This window comes from Perca flavescens, chromosome 9 (genome assembly GCF_004354835.1).
Source record: "Perca flavescens isolate YP-PL-M2 chromosome 9, PFLA_1.0, whole genome shotgun sequence".
NCBI classification, from domain to species: domain Eukaryota; kingdom Metazoa; phylum Chordata; class Actinopteri; order Perciformes; family Percidae; genus Perca; species Perca flavescens.
Window position 1 is genome coordinate 33,932,133 of NC_041339.1, and position 15,389 is coordinate 33,947,521.

The 15,389-nt window shown below is 43.5% G+C and overlaps 1 protein-coding gene across 1 annotated transcript in view; it reads left to right on the forward strand.

The window, feature by feature from the left end:
• zc3h3 (zinc finger CCCH-type containing 3) overlaps positions 1 to 15,389 on the forward strand; it is a 93,937-nt gene that overhangs the window by 35,531 nt on the left and 43,017 nt on the right. The gene's annotated exons all lie outside the window — the stretch shown is intronic.

The following is a 15,389-nucleotide window of genomic DNA, read 5'->3' on the forward strand; positions in this document are numbered from 1 at the left end:
CACACATGTAGCAGTGGAGAATAACATCACTGAGTTATTACAGAAAGAGTCCAATACTGAGTCTAAAGAGAGTTTGGTGTGAGCAGAAAGCAACCAAAAAATGGACAGCTGTTGATGTAGAAGAGGAATGTGGAAAGTGTTTATTTGGAGCCTGTCTTCTTTAGAGCACCTGCTGGTCTTCTAAAGGATTGGAAAGTGGCGAGTGGCCCCCTGCCCTCACCAAATTAGCGCCCAAGCCGACAAGTGACCTGACTGTCCCTTATTATGCCGTTGTCCCCCTTTATCCCTCCCGACCTTTAGCCCCCGAACCCTCACTTTCCACCTGGTCAATGCACTGCCATGTCAAGAGCCGGGCCCCCCTGTCACCGAGCTGACCATGGCCCCTGGCCAGAGTGAACTGTCAGACACAAGTTCTGTAGTTATTCCAGAAGGCACTCTTCATTACATGGAGACTCAAAGGTCAAATAGCAATGCCATTTCAAAGGGTCATCTGTAAGTCTATACTCCATAAATTATTTGACATGCAAACCTTTACAGTTATGAGACGAGAAGGCCACTTTCTTGTCCTGATGCTTCCGTCAAATGCTGTCATTACTGTAACGAGTAAAAGCAACAAAAACAGAGGGCTAACACACATATATATATCTCTCACTTTTGGATGGCGTACCATTAGAACACAAAAACAAAAGGAAAACAAAAAGAAAATGTCAGCTACAATAGCAAAATGCTGACAATAAGAATGGAACAACTGGCATTCTACTACTGTATAAAACAAACAACTAAGAGTAAAGGATTACATCCACAGTATAGCCACAAGCACACAAAGTAAAAGTGATCACATAATAACAAGACACCAATCAATTTGGGTTTGAGATAAGAAAACCGCATTCTTAAATAAACCAAATAAGGACAACGAGTGACTGCACAGGTTAATTATTGCAATCAAAATAAGCTGTTAACATAAAGCTCTTTTTTTCCAATTTCCGAATAGGCTATAGGGACCTGTAAAAAGGAGCTGATCAGACCACCTCAGTGAGTAATGTAAAGCTAAAGAGGCAGCGTCACGTCACTTTTCTTTCAGGGTTTTCTTTTAGTTTCAACTTTCTGTTATGGTGTGGAGTGGAGGGGGCAAGGAGAGCGTGATTTACAAAAACAAAAATGTCAGTCTTTTGGACACAACAGCCCATTGCTTTGAAGCCTGGTGTCACCACACAGCCAGCGTACGGTACCGTCTTTCACACAGCCAGAGTACGATACAGTCTTTCACACAGCCAGCGTACGGTACAGCTTTCACACAGCCAGAGTACGGTACCGTCTTTCACACAGCCAGCGTACGGTACCGTCTTTCACACAGCCAGCGTACGGTACAGCTTTCACACAGCCAGCGTACGGTACCGTCTTTCACACAGCCAGAGTACGATACAGTCTTTCACACAGCCAGCGTACGGTACAGCTTTCACACAGCCAGAGTACGGTACCGTCTTTCACACAGCCAGCGTACGGTACCGTCTTTCACACAGCCAGCGTACGGTACAGCTTTCACACAGCCAGAGTACGGTACCGTCTTTCACACAGCCAGCGACGGTACCGCCTTTCACACAGCCAGCGCACGGTACCGCTTTCACACAGCCAGAGTACGGTACCGTCTTTCACACAGCCAGAGTACGGTACCGTCTTTCACACAGTCAGCGTACGGTACAGCTTTCACACAGCCAGAATACGGTACCGTCTTTCACACAGCCAGCGTACGGTACCGTCTTTCACACAGCCAGCGTACGGTACCGTCTTTCACACAGCCAGAGTACGGTACCGTCTTTCACACAGCCAGAGTACGGTACCGTCTTTCACACAGCCAGAGTACGGTACCGTCTTTCACACAGTCAGCGTACGGTACAGCTTTCACACAGCCAGCGTACGGTACAGCTTTCACACAGCCAGAGTACGGTACCGTCTTTCACACAGCCAGCGTACGGTACCGTCTTTCACACAGCCAGAGTACGGTACTGTCTTTCACACAGCCAGAGTACGGTACCGTCTTTCACACAGCCAGAGTACGGTACCGTCTTTCACACAGCCAGCGTACGGTACAGCTTTCACACAGCCAGAGTACGGTACAGCTTTCACACAGCCAGCGTATGGTACTGTCTTTCACACAGCCAGCGTACGGTACAGCTTTCACACAGCCAGAGTACGGTACTGTCTTTCACACAGCCAGCGTATGGTACTGTCTTTCACACAGCCAGTGTATGGTACTGTCTTTCACACAGCCAGCGTACGGTAACGTCTTTCATGAGTTCACCCAGAACTCCCAGACAGCAAGCATGTTTACAGTAGTTACGTGTGTTTCTCTGTGCCGTTGTTTTTCACAAAGAACTGGGCTGGTTAAATTTAACTGATGTTATAGAGGTCCATTAAAACAAGCGCTATCAGAGCACACGTCAGGTTGCGATAAACAACGGCAGAGAGAAATAGACTCACTTGCGGTTTGGTAGTTCCAGGTGAAGTTGTGAAAGCCGCCGCCGTAGATGTACGGTAAAGCCAGAAGCTGAATGCGGTCAAGCCGTACAGGGAGATGAGGGGGTATTCGCTGTTTTTTTTTTTCCTGTGCTTGTCTGTTTTCTTCTTCAGCATTTAGCAGCAGTCTAGAACATTTTTAACGTTAGGCGTATATACTGCCCCCGTCAGCTCAGGAAGGATTGCATCCCCCGGTACCTACAGTACTGTGGAAAAATGAGTACCGGCACATTTTCAGAATTTTGGTACCAAGTTGGTAACGAAGTACCGGTTCTCGTGACATCCCTAGTCCATCGCTCTACTTTTTGCGGTGTTTCACGCACCATGGCTGTCCTCTACCCTTGTTGGCTAGCCTGACAAGCCAGACCCACATCAAGATGTAGGGTCTGGGAACTCACCATTGACAGGGCTCACTCCGTGGGGCTGGATAAACTGTTGACTTTCAAATTCTCTCTGCACGTAATAGGATAGCACTACAACCAGGCAGAGCAACGAAGAAAGTAGCAGAGCTAGTTGATAGATTAAACTTTTGCCGTATCCAGTCGGCAAAACACATCTTCCTTTTTTAAGAATGACTTCACTGCCGTTCTTTGTTCTTTTCTCAAAGAAAAGCTGAACTCCAAGTATTCCAGAAGACCGCTGTTCACCAGCAGCAGCAGCCATAAGCCCCCCGGTTTTTCCAGCTCGCAAGCCAACGGAGAGTGCCCACACCCCCCTGGCTGCAAAATAAATTTGCTGCCGCTAGGGTGCGTCTAGATTTCTAGGCTGTTGCGTCGGTGAGAGGAATCTCTCACTGTTCTCAAACTCAAACTGTTCAGCTTCAGCGAATTAGTGCAAGACAACATTTGTATTTATTATAAGGATCCCCATTAGCTGACGCCTTGACGACCAGCTAGTCTTCTTGGGGTCCAAAACAATATTTAATCAGACAATATTAAAACATTTCATGACATATACTACTGCTTATTTTCTTTTCTGTGTGTATACAGAAAAGAAAATAAGCGGTAGTAAGGAAAGCAATCCGACGACTTAAGTCAAGAGGGTTTACACAGAAGGATCTTCTCATCGTCCACTGTTATAGCAACGGTTTATATATCTGGGTTCCTTTTTTGTTTGACGAATACATTAACTCCGCCTGCTGACATGGAGAGTTATTTCCTCTTACACAGGCGCCAAACATCGTCTTTACGATGTGTTTAAGTGCAACGTTTTGCCCAAGTCACAGGAGATGTGATGCGACATGAGGCCACTAGTTCTTGGCCGTCTGCCTGTTGTGTCAGCACCTTTACCTTTATCCCCAGAAAGATGTACCTCCGCTTACAGTCGAGTGTATGGAACACCTCAATACTCTGTATGGGCAGCGCCATCATTTTCGACACTCCCGTAGCCCCTCCCCCCACCCCCGTCCTCTTAACACTGACACATGCTTGTGTGCCCCCCCCCAGGGGGCTTGTACATCACCTCCTTGTCTCTCACTCAGTGGCTGAAACAGAAGTTGAGGGTGTTCGACCGGCTGACTGGGGTCCATCACTCACTGGCCCAAAAGAATCAGCAGGATGATGGATGTGTACCACACTGGCATCTGCAACCAGAAGCTCAATCCTGGTTTAAATCTACACCACTGAGCCACCTCTGCTCCGTGTGGGGGTGGGGGTGGTGGTGCGCGTGTGTGGGAACTCACATACAGCACTGCAGGGTCCTGCATGTGTCTTCAACCCATCACTCAGTATGATAAAAGTCAACCAGCTCCTCTTTCTCAATATTACTTTATTCCAGTGCAAGAATGTTGTCAACCAAGATATCCAAGACACTATTTCTGGGTGTAACAACAACTCTTGTCAACAAAGTTCAGAGCAGTACAAGTCTGATGGCAGGTGAAGACTACACTAGAGCTCCACCGAAAGTACACTTTTAAAGCTGATACCGATATCAATTAATAATTTAAAAACAAACAATAAATATATATATATATATATATATATATATATATATATATATATATATATATATATATATATATGGATTATACGTTTGTTTAAATATATATATATATATTTAAACAAACGTATTAACTATTATTATTAAGGACCCCTTAAATCTGGGTATTAAAAAATTGTTACGAAGATACAGTTTGTACTGAGAAGTGTAGTTGAAAAATAAAGTTTTTTTTTTTTTTTTTTTTTTGGTGGCCAAATCATGTAATGGCCAAGCTGTTTCTAAATGAGCTTTAACATATCTATACATATTTAATATATCCGCCGAGTTGATACATCTGTGATAACCTGAAAATTGGCTGGTAATATCAGCCGTTTTGAAATAATGAAATAGCTAAGTGAATGACTGAATATATGAAAAACAAAAACAAACTAAATTAAACTTAGATAAATACATTTAGAAAACGAAAACAGTAAATACGACGACAACAACAAAATATCACTGACAGTTTCCGTTTCCATTCTCAGACCTTGTAAAGATTTCTGTGTCATAGTCAATATAACATAAAAAAAAAAAAAACTAAATCAGAATAATAATAAAAAAACTTCTCAGACCCATTGATAGCCTACTCTTATGTCCATATGTCTTCCCCTTTCTTTGCCCTCTCTCACTCACAGTCTGCTGTCTTTCTGCCGCCAGCCCACCACACCCCACCCCCGCTCCCAGGGCAGCTTACTTGCTTGGGGGTATTGACGTGTATCGCTCGGGGCAGAGGTTCACATCCCTTGTGGAATCTTGTGTTGCCCTTTAGGGTTGCACTCACTTAACCTTGAAGTGCCCCAGTCACACTTGGAAAAGGTTTTGTGAGACATGCTTACCCCCCCCCCCAAGCTTTTCACTCTCACAAACTCACAAACAGATGCACATATAACGTATGTAATAATCGCAGTCCTTAAGTGGACAAAGCCCCAGGCTCTTCCTCTTGATGCGTCTAATGGAATCTGCTGATTGACAGCCACAGTCATCCCTTGGACCAAACACGACACTGTGTGCTTGACACACATGTCATGGGACACACATGAACTGTTTGCGCCGATTCCCAACCTGACGGATTCCTGATCACCACAACAGATTTTGTCAGCTGTCCGGGTTGGGTTCAGGGTCAAGGTTGAGTTCATAGGAAATGTATGTTTTCATCATATCTTATTTACGTTATTGATGTGCTTTATGGCTACAGGAGCATATGGCTACTCTGGAAAAAACACATATAGGGGCTATTATCATTAAATTATTCATCAAGGATGTTGTCAAGTCTCCTTGCATATTGTTCAACAATTGGAAAAATACTTAGACGTGGATTGTGCTCTTAACATGTGGACATTATTTTATCTTTTGATTTAGATTATATATTTATTTTTGAAGGGCTGTGCATCCAACATTAAACATTTTAATTGATTCTATTGTTAAAGTGATATTGGACATTTTGGGAAATACATAGATGAGGAGCTCAGTATCACCCTCATGCAAGAGGTTAAAGACAGGAGGTGATTAGCCTAGCTTAGCATAAAGACTGACACCAATAGAATAGTAAGAATAAGAGTTTGTGGATTTCTTCGGGGTTAGGTTTAGTGGCACTAGTATTAAGAATTTCAACCGATACCGTCCTACTGCACACTAGCTGAAATGATTTCTAAAATGATGTTTTTGTAGACCTCTAATACCCTGTTATTTCTATGAAATAGTATCGGTATCATATTCATTAACACTATGTATAATGGCCATAGTCACAACCTACCAGCATGCATTTGTGTTTTTGTTTGCCTGTGTGTGAGGCTGAGTGGAAGAATTCCCCCTCCACGGGTCAGCCTGAGGTTCCCTGGGTCAGCTGGTATATGTTACAGCTGATGGCTCCACTGCGATGATGGACGAGGCCACAAGCCAGTAGCCACCCCCCCCCGCATTATTACTACCACCACCACCCTCCTACCCAAAATACACACTTCCCTTTTGAAAACGCCTCTCTGCGGTGACATCGCCAGCACACTGGCTGAAAGGTGACACACCAGGGGCCTTCTGTGTCAGTATGTGGCCCCACACAGCCATCAGTATGTGGCCCCACGCAGCCATCAGTCTGTGTCAACTCTTTATCCAAATACACAGTGATGGAGCCTGGAGTGCGGATCGGGCCGCATTTTTCTGTCCAAGCCCGGCCTGCGTCCGACAGAGCAGCAACCGAACCCGGCCCGAGCCCGACAGGCATTAAGATATTTATGTCTGAGCCCGACACAGTTAAAATATTTTTTTTTTCCTCCTCATACTAATGACACATGTACGTTTGTTTGTGTGGAAAGCCCACTTTTATTAAGCAACTGTAGGAAGGCATTCGGAAATGTCAACAGATGATGCATCAGAGCACACGGGGCAACAAGTGCACGTTAACACAGGTCACACACACACACACAATGTTCAATGCTTTATCACGCTGATGTGACTGAGCCCGACCCAAACCCGAACATCATTTCTAAATATTTGTCCCGTTGGGCTCGGGTTGGGTATCCATCCTCTAATGGAGCCCCTGAGTACTCTCTAAAAGAGGTTAGCATGTCCATCACACAGAAATACATTTTTAAATATAACAGTTTATTCTCTGGCGTCTAACTTGCCGGCAAGTGTTAATTTGGTCATGACACGGTACAGAACTGAAGAGCAATTGATTAATGTAATGTAATGTAATGTCATCACACTTACATTTACACCAGTTCCCTGAAGGCAGTTCTGTTTTTAGTCTACAGGAATGAACTAAGGTCATAATATGCAGTATTACCTAGGGCTGGACGTTTAATCGAAAATATATCGACATCGAAATTCTGTAGCTGTTATCGACATATTTTTCCCATGGCGATAATTTTTGATAATTTTTTACACAACTAAAATGTGACTTATTTCACAAGACATTTTCATTTGAAGCAGTGTGGGCTTTCATTTCAATTTTATATATTTTCAATAAAAAGCCATAATAGTTCCCGCTTTGTGTGTTTCCATCAATTATTTTAAGATTACAAAAATAAGCACTTCTGAATTAGAAAAAATATCTCACCTTCAATATTTGAGCCTATTTACAGTACAAACCTTGCCAATGAACTATAAGGACAAAAAAATGTTACGGTCATATCGTGCAGCCCTAGTATTGCCTAAAGGATGTGTGTACTGTAACGTAAAGCTCCACAACTCACAACTGTTCGGTCAAAACAACAGTGGCGGACGTGATAGACAGATGCTTCATCCAATCAAACTGCCAGGTTTTTTTTTGAAAGTGCTGGCATTTTCCAAACGGTTTCCAGCAACGGCTTCCCAGATGGTTCTGTGTTAACAAACCATCTGGTGCAACACGTTATTAAATGTCAGCAGCTAACAGGAACTAAACTTGGACCCAAGCTATTTCCTAGCAATGTAATTCTGACCAAAAGGGTCCAGAATTGCACTAGTTGCGTACGTACCAAGCCGCTACATGACACATTAATTGCACAAACATTTTGTCCGACAGCAGGTCAGGAATTCTAATTGGATCCACATCCTGCAGCAGGGAATCCAATGACCTCGTCTATCATTTTGGGGAAAAAAGAGGAACGCTAGGAGGGTTTACATGAAGTCATGCCTCCTGCATTGATCTCAATTTTCCTGAAACAAAATGTTAAGACTAATTCACATGCAACATCTCCTGCAAAGCTGACATTCTAGTATTATACTCAAGGAGTACATGATGTTCTCCAATGAGTTACAGGATGCAGTATTTTTAAAACCATGGCATGCAGTTCCCTGTTGGCAGGGTGGGGGCATCAAACTCTTTCAGAAAGTATCACTGGGTGTCAAACACGCGGAGATCATATTATCATAACCACGCTGGCTTCCAGCAGGTTATTAAATTGTGGTAACTCCCTTGTTAAGTCTGATGTTAGCATGGCGCCCGTCAGAGCGCTGGAGCAGTGGGTGTCAGGAGATGAGCCCCAGGGGACGGGAGCATTGGGTGGCAGGGGGAACAGTCGCTGTCAATAATAAGATTTATTATCCATCGGGTTGTGCCAGTGAGGGGGCAGACGGAGACCGCTGTTCCCTGGAATTAGCCGTCAGGTATGGAAGGGGGATCACTGGCGGGATCCCTAAGATGACTGAGGATGGGGCGGGGGTGTGGTGCAGTAGCCTGTCAGTAGCCCCAGTCAGAGGGCTGATAGAGAGAGAGAGAGAGCGTTGACGTATCAAAGCTCTGAAGTGGCTGCCAACTTTACTCAAAGTCTAGTCCACACCGCTTAGACAAGGCTCAGTCATCTTAGGGATGGGACTCTGGTTCAGATCCACTTATATCACATAAGTGGATCTGGGAGTGTCACTGTACATTTGCCGTTTTATGTTAGTGATTTGTCACAGGTTTTGAGTGGATTCCTCAGTTGGACTAACAGACGAGGATCAGACCCGTTTATATATATATATATATATATATATATATATATATATATATATATATATATATATATATATATATCATAGAGAGGATGAATGACAAATAAAATAACCTTTGATTTTATTTTGAATGGTTGGTTCACCAAAACTGAATTGAGTGGTTTCTAGCAAAGCAGATTGTTGTGTTTTTATTTGCCTTCTGCTTCTACCTTTTTACAATGGAGGTAAATGGAAACCGATGCACTGAGACAGTTGGACAGGTTGTAATACAGTGGTCCCCTAATACTGTATCTGAAGTCTCTTTTATATAGACCTTAGTGGTCCCCTAATACTGTATCTGAAGTCTCTTTTATATAGGCCTTAGTGGTCCCCTAATACTGTATCTGAAGTCTCTTTTATATAGACCTTAGTGGTCCCCTAATACTGTATCTGAAGTCTCTTTTATATAGGCCTTAGTGGTCCCCTAATACTGTAATTGAAGTCTCTTTCCCAAAATTCAGCCTTGGTGCAGAATTACAGCCACTAGAGCCAGTCCCACAATGAGCTTTCCTTAGGATGTGCCATTTCTGTGTCTGTAGCTATTGAGGAGGAGAGAGGGGGGGCAAGGTGGAGGGTGGGGGTGTGACCTTGACCAACTGCCACTTTGCTCGTTTGAAAGCCACGATGTCTCTCTCTCATGGGTGGGCCAAATTCTCTGGGCGGGCAAAGCAGAGAAAGGGGAGGTAACCTTGCTCCTTATGACCTCATAAGGAGAAGATTCCTGATTGGTCCATCTGAGCTTTCATTTTCTCAAAGGCATAGCAGGATACACAGGGCTCGGTTTACACCTATCACCATTTCTAGCCACTGGGGGACCATAGGCAGGCTGGGGGAACTCATATTAATGTTAAAAAAAAAAACTCATAAAGTGAAATGTTCCTACCATGGGACTTTTTAATGTTAATTCATGTGGCTTGGACAAGTGGCTGATATTTATCTATATCTATATCTGCTTAATCAGGCGCTGAAACTGATCCAGCAGATTGGAGCGGTGCATCCCTAGGTGTGATCATCACAAACAAACAAACTCCACTCACCCTTATTGTATTGTATAGCATTACAGAAATGGATATCTCTAAATGTGAGCCAATAAAGACCAAAACTATCTGCATGGCTAGATCCACAGGAGGTGGGAAAATATGTTGAAGCGACCCTTTAATGTGGCTCTGAGGCTGGAAGGCAGGTTACTCGCACAAGGAGCAACGTTTGCAGCGCGTGGCGACTAGAGTAGATCATCTGTGGGTTCACAGCAGCGAGTCAGCGAGAGATGGATGGACGCCGTGCGAGCTGCGTGCGTCTGCAAACGCTGTCTTCGCAGCACAGGGCGCCACTTTGCACGCTCCCCCCACATTGCAAGGCAGGCCACTGTCAAAGGTCTATTAAGGGAAGATTGAGACCCCAGGTGTATATGTGTGTGTGAGTAAGTGTGTGTTTGTGTGTGAGCGTGTGTGTGTTCACATGCTCATTGGTCATGGTCCTATGGTAGAAGATTGAGACCCCATTGCTCCCAGAGCCACTCAACCAACACAACCGGCAGTGGTTTACAATCAGAGCAACACCGTCCATCCATCCCTGCTGACACACACACACACACACACACACACACACACACACACACACACACACACACAGTGAGGGATACACACACACACTAAGGAAAACCCCACCAACTACAGCTCACTATAGATGTCATTAAATAGTAGCCAAGGCGGAACAGCTGTGTGACAGCGTCATGGACATTGTGGGTGTCATGATGTTGGTCCGAAGGGTTTCGAGGCAGATTGAGGCGCAGGCTAGGGATGCAGGGGGGATGTGAGGGGTGGGGGGGTGTACGAGGTTGCAGGGTGGGAATCGCAGCAGCACCTTTGACAAGCCCTATTTGTCATCTGCCAGGACGCCCAAATAGCTCTGACTGCAATACGGATGGATTTTGGGAGAAAAAGTGACTACAAGCCAGGCAACTAATCCTGTACAACCCCCTCCCCTCCCCACCGGCGCCCATATACTCTCGCTCGCTCTCTCTTGTGCTGTGTCTTTTTCCTTTTACTATGTTTCTCTTTCTTAACCCAACACACACCCTTTTCACCCACATAACTAGAGATATGGTTGAAATCTGTAACCCTATATTAATAACTGTATTGTTTCTGAAGATAGAGTTTTATTTGTTTGAAATCACCACTGGCCTTAGAAGATTCCAGTTCATCCCAACTTGGATCTTATTTCCATAGTTTTCTCGTTTCTATCCGCTCTGAAAACATTCTGGGATCTGGGTATCGTGGTAACATCGCTGAAAGGAATGATCAGTTTATGGAAACCAATTTTCTTTTTTTTTTGGAGGGGAAATAGAAAGCGAGTACACATGAAATGTTGGTAATAACCCCACATTGCACCGGAAAGCTGTGAGTGTACAATAAAAGTAGGGGTGCATGATATATCAACTCAATATCGTTATCGCGATATCACGTTGCGCAATATTATATCGAAAGTGTCGCAATAAGTATGCAATATGTAGTTTATTTAGTGGAGCGCTGAGTCCCGTCCGTTGGCTGCGTGGCTTAGTTGTGTTTAATTTAGAGCTTGAAACGTTATAATGATCATGTCTCATTGGCCAGTTACCGTGCCACTTGCACATGTTAGTGCACGCCAGCGCACGGGTCCACTACGTGACAAACCCTATGGAGCGTACCACGTGTGTGTGCATATTTCGACAGAGTGACAGTGTAAGTGAAGAAATAGAGAACTAAACGGAACAAATCAGAGAAGCGAAAGAAAAGTTGTGTCCTGTTCTCTTTATTTATTTATTTATTTTATACTGTCCAACCAGTAAAACATGTCCTGTTCTGTAGACCCAGCCCTTATATATTCATGTTGGACCAGTCCAATATGACTGTCAGTTGAAATAAACCTGGATTTTGTTATGAATCTATTTTCTATTCTCATCCCGTCCCCTCCCCCTCCCTTCTGCCCACTAACCCCCCAATCCCCTCCCCCCAACTCCTTCTTGTCTGTTATTGGCCGGAAGACTGTTTATGTTTGGTGGTGCAGGTTGGCACAGTTTGTTTTTGTTGGGGTTTGTGGAGCCTGGGCTGTCTACAGAGGCCGCGTTTTTTTACTGTGTGTTCAGGCAGCTAGTAGATATTGAGGAAATGTTTTTTTACATTGTGTTCGTGGGACAGACAGCTAGCAGATAGTGAGGAGATGTTTGTTGTATGTGACAAAAAATATTGTAGCCTAAAAAACGCGTGACATCACTTAGAGCACCTTTAAGATTCCGAGTCCTCTTTATCTGAGACCAAGACAAGACAGAGTACAAATTCCTAGATGAGACAGAGCCTCTGATCCAAAAGGACTGTACTAAATGCACATCGCCACTTTACATATGCTGTGTTTAGCACAATAACACTGCCCTGCTAACTACATACTACAGCACTTTAACACACCATACCGTCCAATGTTTAAACTTTAGTTTAAATGTTTTTTTCATCTGGTTTAATATGTTTTAGTCTATGTATGTTTTCTTACGTACGTCTGTATGATTGTTGTCTTTTCCAGTTGCACTGCAAGTGGCTGGTGGAGAATGGTCTTTTCATTTTCTTTAGGAATGTAAGTACACAAGGAACTATGGCAAATAAATTCATCTTAACCTTCAAAAAGTGGACTCGAGGCCAAGACTGATCTCGAGTACTACAACACTGCCATATAGAACCTTCATACATGTCATGTGTGCATTTGCCTGAGTGTGTGTGTCCTAAACTTGCAGTCAGTATTTCGGCAGTCCCCCCCCCAGCTCGCAGTGATTTGTTCAACTGTAAACGTTTGTCTGAGATGAATTCTCCAGCTGATTCAGAGCTGCATCCCGGCTGACAAATGAAACCAGCGCCTGGAGGGGGGGGCAAAAGTGAGTGGGGGGAGGAGTGGAACGTGTAGAAGTGGAAATCGAATCATTTTATTGTTTGTCACCGCGGCCCTCGTGGTCACGGTGTGTTATTGGACGCTAATTAAAACAGCCACAATCCTGGCAATTGGCAATTAAAGACTTGTGAAAGAGGTTATAGGAAATGAGCTCCTCATCGGGCGCATAAACTCATTCTTTATCCCTCTTTCACACCTCTCTTCACTCTGTCTTTTCTCTACTCATTAGGAAGACAGAGTGCTGTCCCTGACCACCACAGTGAATAATTGGTATAAGTGGAAGAGGTAGTAGAGATAATGACATGCAAGATTTTTTTATTTTTTTTCGGGGGGAGTGGGGGGGTGAGGAACTAATTCATGTTTCATTAAATCTTGCTTTTCAGGCTGTAGTAGTGGAAGGTTTTTACATTTTTCTGAAGTAAGATGCAGCTTTTGGCAAATTAATTTACAAAAGGCTTTTTACAAATGCAATGTTCCACGTCTGTGAAATATTGCTAATGAAGATGTTTATTGTATCTCTGAGCTTATTTCTGTCAGTTTGGCCACTATGTCTGTCGGTAAGAATAATATTGTAGACAACAAGTAAACTGCTGACATCTGGGAACATGGTGACGTCCCTAAAAAAACAAAAAAAACAAGATGTCCGATGGGTCAAGAAACACAAGCAGTCAGACAGGTTGTAATCAAACCCACAGGCTAGGCAGACTTCATTCACTCAGCCAGGTAAGACCAATTTAAAAGAAGGGCTTAATGGTCCAGTGTTTGGGAATTTCTCCTATTTAGCATTGAGATCATATATCGCAATCAACTCCCTCACACCGCGCAGTTCAAAGTACGTATTCCAGCTACGGTAGCCTTCACGCTTCAAAAAGTGCGTCTTTTGCTCTTTTCAATATCCTTTTTCTTTTTCTGGGCTGAAGAAGACTCCTGTTTGTGAAATTTGGATTTTGAATACGTGTGGTCCTCCACGTTTCCTTCTTCAAACTTGCCGGGGCCGGGAAGCGACGATACCCGTTAGCAGCAGCTGTGAGGTTATCGTGTGACAGCGAAAACGCGAAAGGTGCAGCAGTATGTCCTGTATGTCCCTTACCGGCTAACGTATATCAAGATGGTGCATGAATATGGAGCGTCTACCCCATTGACATATATATATATATATATATATATATATATATATATATATATATATATATATAAGGTCTACCCCAGTGAGCAAACGCAAATATAAAATTCCAAGCCAATAGGAATACTTGGAATTGATGGTGGAGGTAAATATTCATGAAAAAGGACAAGTTGGTAACACAGGCACGGGCAACACAGATTTAGATAATGAACAACTAAACATGTTACACACTGGACCTTTTAAAGACTTATTAAATATGAATGTATTTGATATAGTGAGCACAATAGGAAAAAGTTGAAGAGTTATGTGGATATGTATGTCATGTTGTCATCATTTTATGGGGGTTTTTTTGCGCCTTGAGCCGTATAGGAATATTGCTCCGAATGGTCGAGGCAAATTCTGAGTGGTAGAAGTAAAAAGTGTGAATGCCTTCATTAAGGTAAACTGAACTTTCTCTCAACTTTGTCTTTGACCCAAACCTCTACAATTATCCTGGATTGTCCTGAGTTTCCGACCTCAGCAGAGAGCCTCTTGGCCAATGTAGTCTTTGGTCTTTGAATTCAATTCAATTCAATTCGAACCGATGTGAACGGGGATTTAGAAAGCCCACGATGCAAATTCTATTCTTTGTGCGAGTACTTCAGCCAGCGCAGGCCATCATAAAACAACGTGATGGATACACAGCCAAATAAATAAATAAATAAAAACACTTGCCCTCTTTTTTTCTATTCCGATCTCTCTACCCTTGCGCCTCTTCTGATGGATCTGTAAAATGTTATAACGAATGAGACTTAAAGCGAGGATGAGGGAGCGAGGCCAGGCAGGAGGGATGAAGGCAGCGAGGAAAGAGACAGAGGATATGATTTATTAGGCTCATAAAAATTCTGCCTTTGTTATTCCCCCTCATTTTTATATGTGAGGCTTATTAAAGAGCACACCTGCCAGAGTCCTCAGATAAACTTGTGTGTGTGTATGCACAGTTGTATGCGCTCACAGTGATGTGTGTTCACATACTGACTGGACGCTCAGACCCGCTACACACCGGCTGCGTGGCGTGAGCGTGTCAGCTGCGCGGCGTGTCCGTTTATATTTTGGCTCCCATGTTAACAGGTTAGAGCTTCCACGCTACGCGTGCACGCTAGAAATAGGACCGACGCCTGTTTTTCACGCGACACGCAAGCATGTTGGAAGCGTTTCCAGGCAAAATAGAATAGGAAAAGATGTTTATATGTCATTTAGACACGAATACATATTAATAAATGACATGTTGATGTTTGAAAGTCTCTAGGTTTTGATATAAATGCAGATATAAAAAAAAAAATGTAAGTGTTGCATTGTCTAATATTGCATCTGTCAATACAGAACGAAATATTCTGTAGCCTATTTTGCCGTCAATACTGCCGACATTGTC